Source organism: Centropristis striata, chromosome 14, assembly GCF_030273125.1.
Source record: "Centropristis striata isolate RG_2023a ecotype Rhode Island chromosome 14, C.striata_1.0, whole genome shotgun sequence".
NCBI classification, from domain to species: domain Eukaryota; kingdom Metazoa; phylum Chordata; class Actinopteri; order Perciformes; family Serranidae; genus Centropristis; species Centropristis striata.
Window position 1 is genome coordinate 4,496,763 of NC_081530.1, and position 14,414 is coordinate 4,511,176.

The following is a 14,414-nucleotide window of genomic DNA, read 5'->3' on the forward strand; positions in this document are numbered from 1 at the left end:
GATCTCACTTTGGGTGAGTGAGCGGGGGTCACGGACAACATGCATGTTAAATAGGGGGTCGCGACTCAAAAAGGTTGAGAACTACTGCTTTAAGTACATAGCGTTAGAGATGCATTTTACTTTTATAGCTTCTTGTGACCTGTTGCCTTTTGGGAAAGTGTTTGTTAAGTACAGTAAAATACAGCTGTGTTTGAAATGTTCCATTTTATAAAATGGAAAATGGTTCACCAAAGTTGCCAATGGACAAAATGTTACCTCAGTCCCCAGCAAGAGGAGTGTGTCTGCCTTTGACAAGTGCACTACTGTCTGTTTACATAAATGGTAAGATATGGTTATGAACCTCCACAGTCATTTTAACAGATTTTTATTAACATTATGTTCTATTAATTTGTTAATTTTAATTAGAACTTCTTGTTTGTATGCAAACTATTATTTCTACCCCTGATACTTACTGGACTCCATAGTTGTCAGCAATGAAAACAATAAAATAAATATTCTTTCTATCAAATAATGCATTATCAAACCAACTGCATATTAATCTACATTGTCAAGCCTATGTTCCCCAAACAGTGACTCTGCCATGAGGAAATTAGCATTTAAATTGGACAACATCCTTTCATGTGCACAAGGACAGCTGGGTAGCAGAGAGTAATGTTACTCTGAGAGGAATAAATGTAATGTGCATGCACACCAATGGCAACCAGCGGAGTATTTCCAACATTTTGCTCACGAATGTAACAGTAGGTGTGGCCAGTGCTGCCAGTAGCCAATAAAACGAGCTCCGGACAACATGACACCAAACTGTCGGTGCCACTTCTCACCACACTACAGGCCAGAGCCCAGCAGCAGGTGAGGCATCTATCGGGGGCAAATACTGTTGACAGTGAGTCAAAGTGACAGACAGATCACACTTAACATCAGCGGCAACCCCAAACCACAGAGCGCCAGCCCTCTGTACCAACACCTTCAGTTTCACTCTGGTGTCATCACCCTGCTTTTCCCTCCTCGCCTCACCTAAACTCACCCCTCACCCTCTACCACTCCCCATTCTCCCTCCCAACTCACAGGAGCAGAACACAAGAGAGGGGGGCCAAAGGGCGCATTCAAGAAGAACAGCAATTTACAACAACGATGTTCAAATGTTCGTGAATGTTCAAACATTAACACCCCCAGGGCAACGTTCTATTGATCGCTCACGATCAATGCCTTTTATTTCTTTTGTGTTTAAAAAGCAGTTTTAGGTGGGAGACTAATTAAACGCTCCAACAAAGAGATCTTGGATTAATCACTGGCCCGACTGCAGCCTCTTGTCATGAATACTTCATCTGAAATAGTTTGTATTCATAAAATCATCCTAATGACCTCAACTGACTTCACACTGCAGTAATGGCAGCCTCCGGGCGTCGGGTTTACTTTCTGCTTCAGCGTTTGTGTGTTTGTTTGCTGCATACTATAGGGTTATATAAGTGCACAGTAAAAATATTCAACTTAACGAGTCTTGTCATAAAACCGTTTTCTTACTACTTCCATGATGTGCTTTATTTTGCCTTGTTTCTCAACAAGGATACTTGATAAAAAAGAAGTTCCCTCTTGACAATATGACTGCCATTCACAATGTGCCTGTAAACAATGGGCTGTTTGCTGCTTGTGGCTTTCTTGAAAACCATTCATCCAAACAACAACTAACTAACTAACTAGAAACGGGAGCGCAGACCTCTGCCAAGGCCAATGGTGCATTCACATGCTCCCTGGATGGCCTCATTTATCGAATTGGGACGTTATTCTGACTTCTGTGTTCATGAGCTTTAAGTTGTAATGTGTAAACAACAAGGAAGCTACAAAGAAGATCTGCACTTAAACAACAAGTTCTTTTAGTATTTGCAAAGAACCAAGGAAATGGATCAGGTAGGCCATGAAATATGATTGAGAGAGTAATTTTTCGGATTATTCTGACACCACATGAATGCAGCACACATGCTGAATCCTGCAATGTTAACGAAAGGGAAAGATAATTTACATTCCACACTGTGATTCGTATCTGCTCCAACACTTAATAGGTTCTTCCTTGGCCCATGCGACTCCCTTCCAGCAACTTTCATAAACATCTCACCAGTAGTTTTTCCATAAGCTACTGACAGGTAGAACGACAAACAAACTGATCCAAAAACATGACCTATTGACACAGGGTTTGAGGATATACATACCAAATGGTATAAACTGTGTAAAGTTATTGTCCTGTTAATGACCAAAATGTGTTAACTTGCTAACTTCTTGAGGTCCAGGGAAGCTAACGTGAGTGACATGCTAGCACTAGCATGTTCTAGCTTGCTAGCATGTTAGCTGTTAGCTCACCAACTGCAGGAGCCCTGCGGGAAATTTCTAAAGGCTTCTGGTGGACGTGATAAATATGTATTGTAGAGCTCAAGAACTCACACTCGGCGCACTTCCTTGTTCTAACAGCTAGCTATTAGGTACATTTTGGAGGGAAAAAATTGTTAAGTTGTTGGTGCTTGAAATGTTTAAGTTTGCTACATTGTAACGTCTTTGTTCTCTCTTCCTTTATCTGTTTCAGTGTACTGCGGCCGAGTACAGCTGTGTGAGCATGCTGTTCAGTGGTGTATCAGCTAATAGGGGTCCCCTGTCAATACACTACACAATGTGTATAACTCACTATTAATACATATCTCCTGGAGATCTAAGAGTTTATACTTGACACTGCACTTCCTTTGGTCTCCAGCAATACACCCACCAAGTGTGAGTTGGTTAAAAGGTTGCCAAGAAAATCGAAGGACGTATGTACTTACATACAGCCAGTAAGACACTCTTTCCATTTGAGTTACATGTTATATGAAAATATGTATGGTGAAGTAATATAAAAAGTAAAAAGTATTTGTCACCTGCACCAAACTTGGATACAAATGAACAAAATCTGTTCAAAACAGAGCCGGTGCACAGGAGGTGACACATTCTACACCATTTCTCACATGAAATCAGCAACATAAGCCCAGTAGTATCACACTTTGTCACACTTCACATCTTTCAAGTTCTGCGACAGCTGACTCAAACAAACAACAGGCTTCACAGAACCTTCACTAACAGGTCTGCCATCTCATCTGTAGCTCTAACCTAAATTCTCTCATCTCCTCAAGCTTAAAAGACTTATTTAATTCTAATTTAAGAAAAATATATTTTCACAGCTGGATATGATGCTAAAATAGACATTTTTTCTGCACAGATGTTTGCACATGGTGTATGAGCAAAGGTATCTGCAAAATGTTGATTGACAACATATTTATTTTGTTTTTCCCACTCACTGCACAACTAAAGCACAATTCATGTTTTATTGGCTTATGTTTCAGCTCTCACAACACTTGGTTAAAGGGGTTTAATCAATATTTTTTACATTAACACTAGACCAGTATGTGTTATGTGAAAGCCACTTAATTGTAGAAATCATAGATAATAATAGAAGTAAAAGGCTAGTGTTAAGCTATAAATGACAGTTGCATGACTGTCAAGTCAGAACCACATTTAATGATGCCAAAAATCTCTGAAGTTCCATTTTCCCACTTGTTAGCAACCGCCTTTTTAAAGACACGTTAAAGCTTCGAAATTCAGCTTCATTATTTCTGGGCTGGAAAAAATGTTGCAACTGAACATAATCCAGTCAGCTTTTACAAAGTAGTGGCATGATCATAATTTCTTGGAGACAGGGTTGGTATTAAGTCATTTTATTGTCTAAATATAGTGTGAATTCTCATGTGGTTGTTTGCAAGCAACTGCTAACCTTCCACTCATAGACTAAATGCTACACACTCATATCCTGCAGCCATACGTGGTCAGCTGCACTGTACAAACTCAGCAAGACAGACCATTGTGTTTCTTTTACACCTGGGATGAAAATGTTTTGAGGGGTTGTCAATTCAGAGATGTGCACATGTAATGACACAATGAACCTAAGGTGCTGCACATTTTTCTGCAACTAAGCTACACATTTAGCTTCTGATTAACGTTGAAGAGTGATAGATGGGTAAATTGTCCCTGGCGTATGTCTCCGTAGCCTCCCGCCTACTGTCTTTCCATTCATCTCACCCTCCTTCCCCTCGCGCTCCATCCCACCCCTTTCTCCGGCAGCAGTAGGGAAACTGGGGATGTGAACACACACCTCTTTGCCAAGCCTCACAGCTCCCCTGGCACCACGCTGCAACATAACACCTTCCAAACCCTCCTCTTCCCTCCCTCGCACTGCTCCCCTTTTCCTCTCTCAGCACGGCAGAACAGCATGTTTGATTTTACAGGAGCTAACTCTGCTAGGGTTTGACCTTTATGGGTTTTCAAGGCCAATACTGATATTTTTGGACTTAAACCGCTGATAGCAAAAACTTAGGTATTTTCAGTGGGCTCCCTTCATCATTTGTTCAGAGTGGAAAAACCTGTGAAACAGCATCAGAGCGTGAAGAAAAAAAAGGCTCCATTAAAACTAATGACATGCCTGTAGTTAATTCAGCAGCTTTATCCATATGTCCGTCATCTCAGGCTGATCTCATTAACACTTTGTAGAGATTCCTATGAAAACTAATGCAATGGAATTTCAGTAGGTTTTCACACAAAATTGTGTCTGCTGACGAAGCAATGTATTGTGAAAAGCCACATCAGTCCACCACAAGGCAGGCAGATGGGTTGACTTTCAACCAGGAGACCGGTGTTCGGGGCGGCTGTGGCTCAGTTGGTAGAGTCGGTTGGCCCCCAACCGAAGGGTTGGTGGTTCGATCCCTGACCGTCGCAGCCTACATGTCGAAGTATCCTTGAGCAAGATACCGAACCCCAAATTGCTCCCGATGCTGTGTTCATCGGTGTGTGAATGAATTCCCAATGGTGGCAGGTGGGACCGTTTAGGGTAGCCTCTGCCACCAGTATGAATGTGTGTGTGAAAGGGTGAATGAGCGCAGTCTGTAGTGTAAAGCGCTTTGAGTGGTCCCAAAGCGACTAGAAAAGCGCTATATAAGTGCAGGTCCATTTACCATTACCATTCGTGTCCCATTGTTGGAAGTTATGTCCGAACGTAGTGTTTTTTAAGCCTAACCCTTTACTTTTCTCCTAACCTTAACATAGTTATGTTCTGGTGCCTAACCTTAAGCAAGTGGTTTTGGTACATAAACCTAACTGTTGTATCACATTAACATGATTAAATAATGATGAAAAACAAGTGATTGCGACATGTTTAAATCAGTGCCTGCACCTGATCATCTCTATCCTAGTTTGGTTAATAATGGTAAAGGGAAGGATCTAAGACTTATAGATCCAGAGCAATCTATCACAACTTGGATCAAATCAATTTTTTGATCTTGGAGAAGGACAGCATTGCTAAACAACTTAACATTTCTCATTCCCAAATCGTCACACCTGGTCAAGAACCCATGGTTTCACTTTTTAAAGTAATAAGTAGACCTATGCCTATAATGTAACTTAACTATTAACATTCCGAATTGTGAACCAAAAATACCTGGTTAAGTTTCGGAGAAATTTTGTGGCTTGGGTCAAAAAAAAAGTAAAGTAAATTTCTTACTTGGGTGGCAAAGCCTAAGTAAGTTAAGTAATCATCGTAGATTTTTTGCTTTCACACAGGACCCAAATAGCGTTCTCCATATGGAAAGTCATGTGTTTGCTTGGCCCATCCAACCACACTGTGTTTAGACTGATCATTTAAAAGTTGTGTGTCTCATACAGACGGGCCATGACAAAGCATCGGTATTAGACGACCTGTTAACGATGGAGTCTGTTTAGCGTGATGGTTAAACAACTGAAGGTGACCACACACACATAATGTTGCGTATAAACTGTCATTGTACAGAAAAGCTTCCTGTGCACAAGTCAACACACACTGCAAAAAAAGAAAAGTTGGATGAACTCAAAATTTCAAGGCAACAAACCTTGATAAAATTTTAAGTTGGACAATTAAAATAAATATTTTAAGTTTTGTTTTTGAGTTTGCTCAACTCTGAATTCAGATTTTACAATTACCATTTTACATTGTAATAACTTTTAATCCTTACTTCTGCTAACTTCTGCAATGTGTTGAATTGGCACGATTGTAACGCTGCTATGAAATGTCAGCTAATGTTGTGACCACAATTTTGAGTTAGCATTGATATGCTAATGGCTACTCTTGTAGCTGTAACAAGCAGCGCCGCTAGCATCAGCTAGCCGCTAGCTTTCGCTAATGAATTTCACCGCTTTCCTGCATTTCACAACAAAGAAATAAGAGTTAGCAGAACTATTGTCCCTTGTTGTGAACCCCAACTTAAAGATATAAGTAACAGCAACTCACCAACTTGTTTTTGAGCAAACAACTGGCTATTTTATTGTGCTAACTTACATTATTGCCCTAAATGTCAATAATTTATATTTCCAAGTTTTACCAACTTAAATCACTGTTTTAGGCAAAAAAATACAAGTTGTTTTTTTTTGCAGTGCACACATAGTGGCTTTAAGTTAAACTATACAGTGTTTATAAGTGTTTGAGTTTGGTTAATATTTTTACCATTTGTTAATTTATCTTGGTTTGGTTAACCTGATGCTTGTTTAAAACCTGGCTGACTGACAGCTTTTGTTTTAGAAACGTTGCTATATTTCCAGATCCTGGCAGTTAACTTGGTGAGTAATAATGATAGTATTACTGAATGCTAAAATTAAGAACACCAAGTTCTAAAAAAAACAACAAGTCTTTAATGTTTATAGGCTGGTTAATGGTTATGGTTAAGATCTGATATATAAAAAGAAGTTATGGTCTGGCAGGAACTTGTAATGTCAGACTCATGACTGGCCAATATCTGACAGGCCAATATCGGCCCAGGATATTGGTCTAAACCATAAGTCTACAAGCCAGCCACCCTAACAGGATGTGCTCTCTCACTTGTATTTTTCTCTTACTCTTTCTCTCTCACCCTTGCACCTCGCCAGCTGCCTCCAACACGGTAATGACAGTTTTATCAGTTTAACCACGTTTGCCATCTCCAGGACTGGGCTGCTCTCCAGTCCTGTCTGCTGTGTGCTCAGCTCTGCTCAGCTAAAACCAGACACTAACAAGAGCCCCTTGTATATCCATTATGGAGATCTACCGTAGCTCCCACCGTTGGCGTGCCTGTGCTGCTGTACTGTATATGTGTTGAAACCTGTCCAGGTTTAACATATGGAACCGGCCTGCCAACACCTATTTCACTGACACCTGGTCTCTTCCAACTACAACCTGACTGTGATGTGTTTTGGGCCATGGAAGCAAGGTAGAGATTAAAAATAAAAAGAAATCACAATATAAATCATACAAATGAGAAGCACATTTGCCAGTGCCTGATTGATTTCCAAGAAAATTCCAAGAAATATAAGATGTTTGACCGTATAACGTCATTGTAACAGAAAATTAACACAGCCTTCACACTGTGGCTGCCTTCAAACCCACTGTAAACATTCTGCACTGAGAGTAGGAGGCTGAAAACCAAGTATAGTTCAGGTCAATAAAGTCTAAACTCTAATACCATCTTATTACGTCTTGAAGTCATCACTAGATCTGAACCAGCATTCACACCACAGTTCTAAATCTAATCTCCCTCCCACCTAAAGATAGACTCCAGCTCTTTTTATAGAGGGCCAAGCTGCAGAATTGCATATTCTATTTTAGACGATCCAGGCTCACATCATTGTTTGTTTTAGCAGGCTAACCTTCCCCGTGTATTTATAGGTGTCGAGGCCAGGAGAAAGACCACAGTAGCTCCATAAATAAGCTGCCCGGGCCTCCAGCGAGCGTCCCGACCAACAAAAGCCCAGTCATTTCACAGGCCATTACCTGGAGCTGCCTTGCAGGGAGGCTGGCCTCTGAGGCAAGGGAGGGTCGCACAGCTTTGAGGGCAAGTCAACCCGATGGGAGGAAGAGAGCTGTTTGGATTAATAATAAATATGGTGATCTGTTTTCTGTGACCAGAGCTTATGAAAATGCGATGGGAGTAAATGGAAAATAACCAAATGTGATGCGTCGCATCTGAGGCTGCTCAGCGCCGCAGCTCACACCGTTTTCACACAAGCTGCCACTCGCTCCTCTCTCTCTCTCTCTCTCTCTCTCTCTCTCTCTCTCTCACTCTGCCTTTTTCTGAACTTTTGGCCCCTGAATCTTGTTGGAACTTCACCCTGATGTTCCCTGGCTCTTAAAAGTAGATGAACCAAAAAACATCAGACACTCATGCAGACACGAATTGGCACAATTGTAACGCCGCTATGAGATGTCAGCTAATGTTCCGACCGCAATTTTGAGTTAGCATTGATACGCTAATGGCTACTCTTGTAGCTGTAACAAGCAGCGCTAGCCGCTAGCTTTCGCTAATGAATTTCACCGCTTTCCTGCATTTCACAACGAAGAAATAAGAGTTAGCAGAATATTGTCCCTTGTTGTGAACCCCAACTTAAAGATATAAGTAACAACAACTCACCAACTTGTTTTAGAGCAAACAACTGGCTATTTTATTGTGCTAACTTACATTATTGCCCTAAATGTCAATAATTTATATTTCCAAGTTTTACCAACTTAAATCACTGTTTTAGGCAATTTTTTTGACTTTTTCACTTTTTTTGCAGTGCACATGTAGTGGCTTTAAGTTAAACTATACAGTGTTTATAAGTGTTTGAGTTTGGTTAATATTTTTACCATTTGTTAATTTATTTTGGTTTGGTTAACCTGATGCTTGTTTAAAACCTGGCTGACTGACAGCTTTTGTTTTAGAAACGTTGCTATATTTCCAGATACTGGCAGTTAACTTTGTGAGTAATAATGATAGTAATAGCTGCCACTCGCTCCTCTCTCTCTCTCTCTCTCTCTCTCTCTCTCTCTCTGCCTTTTTCTGAACTTTTGGCCCCTGAATCTTGTTGGAACTTCACCCAGATGTCCCCTGGCTCTTAAAAGTAGATGAACCAAAAAGCATCACACACTCATGCAGACACACAAAATCCACCCATGACGTCATACGTCAACAGAGTTTGTGTGTGTGTGTGTACTATGTGTGTGTCGCCGCTTATCTCTGCCTCCACAGACGCTGTGTAGAAAGCCAGTCAGCAGAGGCCACAGCCAGCGCGCTCCACAGCCCCTCTGGCAGCCAGACCTCGCTGCACTGAGGAAACTGCACCCTGCAACACAAACAACCCATCAGCCACAGCAGCGCTTCAGAGCCGACTGCTAATCCCGGTACCTCCCTGTAAGGTACGGCACTGCAACACCCACACAGCTTTAGGAAATGGATGTCATCTTCCTCCCCCTGGCTTTAATATGGCTTTTCAATGTGATGAAATATTCAAAAGCATTGTTTCGCAGGGCCATTCAACAGTGGCATTTGTCCTAAATATTGCTGTGCTCATTTGCTGGGTGGCGACAGTGATGATTCCATAAAACACATGAATGGAGAGAGTTGTCATGTGGATGTGGCTGAACACTGAAGGCTCATGATCTTAAATCAGAGGGGAGCGCCGCTGACTGGCACAGTGGGGGTTCCAGCGCAGCGACTACAACTGCTAATTTGTCTCAGAATGGCCCTTTACGATTTCAAGGGCACCATAACTGTTAGATGAAGAGATGTTTTTTATTTTCCGATTGTATCCGAGCAGCATGCAGTGTGTGTGGTAAGGTATGATAGTGGAATGAAAGCCATATCTTTGCCTGTTCTGGTAATATCTTTAGGAATACTTGCAATTCCAATATACTAGCTTTCTATGACTGCACAGTTAATGTCATTGCCTGTGTAATAGAGTCGTGTATGGCAAAGAAGACTTATATGGCAGGTGTCCTTGTATCGAACCAATCATTCATTAGCCTGTTATGTAATAAAATAAAAATAAAGAAATCTAATTTTATATGGCCTAAGTTGACTCAAAAGATCCTCTGAAATAATCCAAAAAGCAGGGCAAAAAAAACTAAAACTAGGTGCTGCTGATGGCGCGATAGCACCACAATGAGAGGGAAACCCTGAATGATTCATCGGGAAACCTCTGGGCCTGAAAAGTAAATCCAATCCAGAAGTGCCTAAAATCTGCATTCTTTCTAATGACCAGCAGGGGGCGACTCCACAGGTTGTAAAATGAAGTAGGATTGTATAGAATTATATGAAAAAATGACCCAATATCTCACTATAGAGTGTTTAAAGGGACTGGATTTAGTCACTGTGAAATCACCCATTGGTTTGTTGACTTGGTTTTGAAGCTGTGAGTTTGGCAATTTGGCCGTTGCCACCTTAGTTTATGGCTGTCAGCATTTTGTTTTTTTCTGCAACCAGTGCATGTGCAGAATGGATTGGAAACCAGAATGTTACATACCACTGGCTACCGCTAGCACTAGTTAGGTGTAAAAAAGCTTTTGAAGCAACAAAACGTTGGAATCAACTTTAATGAAATAAAAAACATACTGACAAGGCATCAAAGTTCAAAGACAACCTGCAAGGTGTAAAGTAGCCCTGGCCTAAAGCATACCCTGCTTTATAGTCACACCATCATTTACAAAAATGACATCATGCTTATTATTTTTAATCATCAAAAAAAAAATAGCTTTCTCTCAAAATGGAAATTGAGATTTTTGGAAAAAAAAATATTTTTATTTTTTATTTTTAATGACTCTTTTTTTCCAGATGTGTATTTGCTACATCACTGTCAATTGTAATGGGACAGAGCATTTTCATTGTATTGTCTGTATTACGTAATAAGTAATTGGATATATTCTGTGGCCACAGTGTGTTGTTTGTTGTTTTTGTCTATGTTGGAAAATGCAATAAAAAATATTTCAAAAAAATAAAAAATAAAAAATGACATCATGCTATATTGAAGAAGACTTGAAACTAATTATCAGGACCATAAACTCATTATGGAAATGTTGTTTCTTTTTTTACTTCATAAATGTTTCACCCCATTTTTTTAAAGTCACTTTTTCTTTTTTCAGTACATTTTAATTGCTTGTCTGAGCCAGTGGGACAGACTGGACCAGGCCAGGGATTAAAGATATTTACTTTAACAAGGTCTTAAATGAGGGACACAGAACCCTTGGCACCGCTGTTGGATGGGTGTAAGCTTCATCTACTGCAAAATCATTTCATACATTACTTAATAATCACTATCAATATCAGTATCAATTACTTGGTATTTTTTTTACATTTATCTTAAGAATTGTGGAAGAAAATCTGAAGAGGAGACTAAAATATTTGCTATGACTAACCTGGTTGCAGAAAAGCTGAAAATAATCAATGTGGGAAGAGATCCCACACAGAGAAATACTCATTCTTTCAGAACAAAATGAGAGTAACTCGTAAGATGTTGTTGAAACAGTGACCCACAATGATCAGAAAGTATTTTTCTGTATGAAATCATTTGACTTCTGCCCTTTAAAATCTTCTGCTGGCTGTAATTTCTTTGTGAACATATAGACCCTACAGCATATGGGATAAGGCTTCATGGGGAAGACTGGGAGGTTACTAACACATACACACACACATATGGCTTCAGAAATGCCAATCCACTCCACACTTTTCTTTATAGAGCGAAACAACAGTCATTAGAAGATGTAATGGATTAGCCACGGATTGAGTGAAGGGAGACAGAGAGGAGAGGGAAGAGGGGACAAACCAAGATCGAAATGATGGAGATTGGCAGATGGGTAAAATGGATTGGATAGACCGCTCTACGGATGAGAAGACAGGACGGAGAGCTGATGCCTACCGCCGCGGCGAGAGATAATGGAAACTGATTACAGAAAAAATCAACAAGGTTTCTCTCATTCCAGGAGCACTGCTCGAAAACGTGGCAGTAATATGATTGGCGAGGTCCCAGATCCTGGTTAAAACTGATTGTCACTGAATTTGGATCCGCAGCATCAACAAGTTCTAAATATAGAAGGAAAAAAAACACAGGAGCAAAGTGACAGAGGATAAAAATGTGAGCTGGAGACCCGACTGACAGGAATTGTGGTTGTTTTTGGGAGTTCTTTGTGCTTCCGTGCCGCCTTCTCCTCAGAAACTAGTCTTGTGTTTACTCCGTGCCTCCCTGGCTTATGTTCATCTGAGGGAGCAAAGGAGTTGCAGGAGACAAACAGGATGTCTGTGGGAGGACGAATGAGAGGGGGTAAATCTGACGAGGAAGTTTGTGTATGTGCCTGTGTGTGCGTGTGTGTGTGTGTGTGTGTATTAATCCCAGGAAGGACTTCCTCTGACTCTGAGCTGCTTGGGAGTTCTGTGGGAGTTCCAGACGTTGACACGGGAAAAAAGGCAGAGAAAGAAGAAAAGAAAGAGAGGTACAAGAGAGTGAGAGGGATCAAGGGCAGTAGCACTATTGAATCCCACTTCTGAAAGAACACATACACACATGCAGAGGAAACCACCCACAGAGAGAGGTTGCGATAACAGCGGCGGGTACTGGCGTCATTATGAGCTGATGATGATGAACATAGGCCCACCTCAATGACACACAGCCTGAACCCACTCAAACGCTTTGGCTCAATCAAAGCTACTCCAAACCTCTGACTGAACAAACATCAGAGCTGGGCTGAACAGTGTGTGCAATTAACCCTCACTGTTTGTTTTAATCTTCAGGGTGAGCCAGATGGGTGAGGGTCGCGGCACAGCACGAGACTTTCAGTTGGAAAATTGCAGTGAGTTTTAGAGAGGTGTGCAGTGTGACAGTTAAAAGGTGCTGAGGTAACTGAGGTACAAAGTCATAAAGCCAGCTGGGGCTCAAAGTGTCCTTAGAAGGCAAACAAATACTGATAACAACAAAACTTTCTGCTACACTAGTAGCCTAGGGATGGCAACAGTGGCGGTTCTAGACCAATTTTACTGTGGGGGCCAAGGAGGGGTCAGTGTTTAATCACAGGGGCACATTGAAAATCGTCAAAAATGATATTTAAGCATTCAAAACCTTTATTTTGGCTAAAAGTCTCATATTTGGAAGAACTACATTGATTGAAGCAATGAGACTTACCAACATTATCAATTATTTTTGTACGGCAATGACATTTCACATTTTTATGCACAATTACTTTTATTTTTATTTTGAAAGTGCAGTACAGTGAGAATTATCTTTATATTTGGTTTTTATTGCACAATTAAACTATTAAACAAAGCAGGGGCCAACGGCTTCTTCACAGGGGCAGTGGCCCCTGGAGGCCCCTGTGTAGAACCGCCACTGGATGGCAAGGTCTCCAACACTCGTAAAATACCAAATCCCAACAACTATTGGATGGATTTCTGTGACATTTGGTTCAGATATCAAAAGATGAACCCCAATAACTTTGGTGATCACATGACCTTTCCTCTAGTGCCACCAGCAGGTTAACATTTATGGGTCAGAGTGAAATGTTTCAACAACCACATACCAACCCCAGTTGCCAGAATCAAATGTTGGCATTGTACGTTTCTACAAACCACAAATCCGTTAAACCAACACTACAGAACCGCTGCAACACATTCTGATCCCTTGCTGGGTCACAGTTTTAAATATTGGTTCAAGATATGAAGTAAAAAAAACTACTTGGTTATATTTAGTCAACAAGACTACATGGTTAAGGTAAAGAAAAAGATCAAGGTTTGGGTAAAAAAAACTGCTACATTGCAAAAAAAGAAAAGTTGAGTGAACTCAAAATTTCAAGGCAAGAAATAAAATTTTAAGTTGGACAATTAAACTAAATATTTTAAGTTCAGATTTTTGCCAGCTCAATTGTAAGTTGTACTAACTTATAATTTACATTGTAATAACTTTTAATCCTTACTTCTGCTAACTTCTGCAATGTGCTGAATTGGCACGATTGTAATGGCGCTATGAAATGTCAGCTAATGTTGCGACCACAATTTTGAGTTAGCATTGATACGCTAATGGCTACTCTTGTAGCTGTAACAAGCAGCGCCGCTAGCATCAGTTAGCCGCTAGCTTTCACTAATGACCGAATTTCACCTCTTTTCACAACAAAGAAATAAGAGTTAGCAGAACTATTGTCCCTTGTTTTGAACCACAACTTAAAGATATAAGTAACAACAACTCACAAACTTGCTTTTGAGCAGACAACTGGCTTCCTTTGTTGTGCTAACTTACATTATTGCCCTAAATGTCAATAATTTAGGCTATATTTCCAAGTTTTACCAACTGAAATCACTGTTTTAGGCCAACAAATACAAGTTGGTCTTTTTGCAGTGTACTTCTGTACGTAAGGAATTATGTTTCGGCATTATGGAAAAACTACTAGCTCGAGTTTCATGAAACTCGGTGGAAGGGTTCAGCATGGGCTGGGGGAGAACTCATCCAATTCTGGAGAGGATCGGGCTGATACACTCATACAATATTTCTTCAATATCATTAACATTGCGAATGCCCTTCTAGTTAGCATACTTATTGTAGGGTCGGACAAA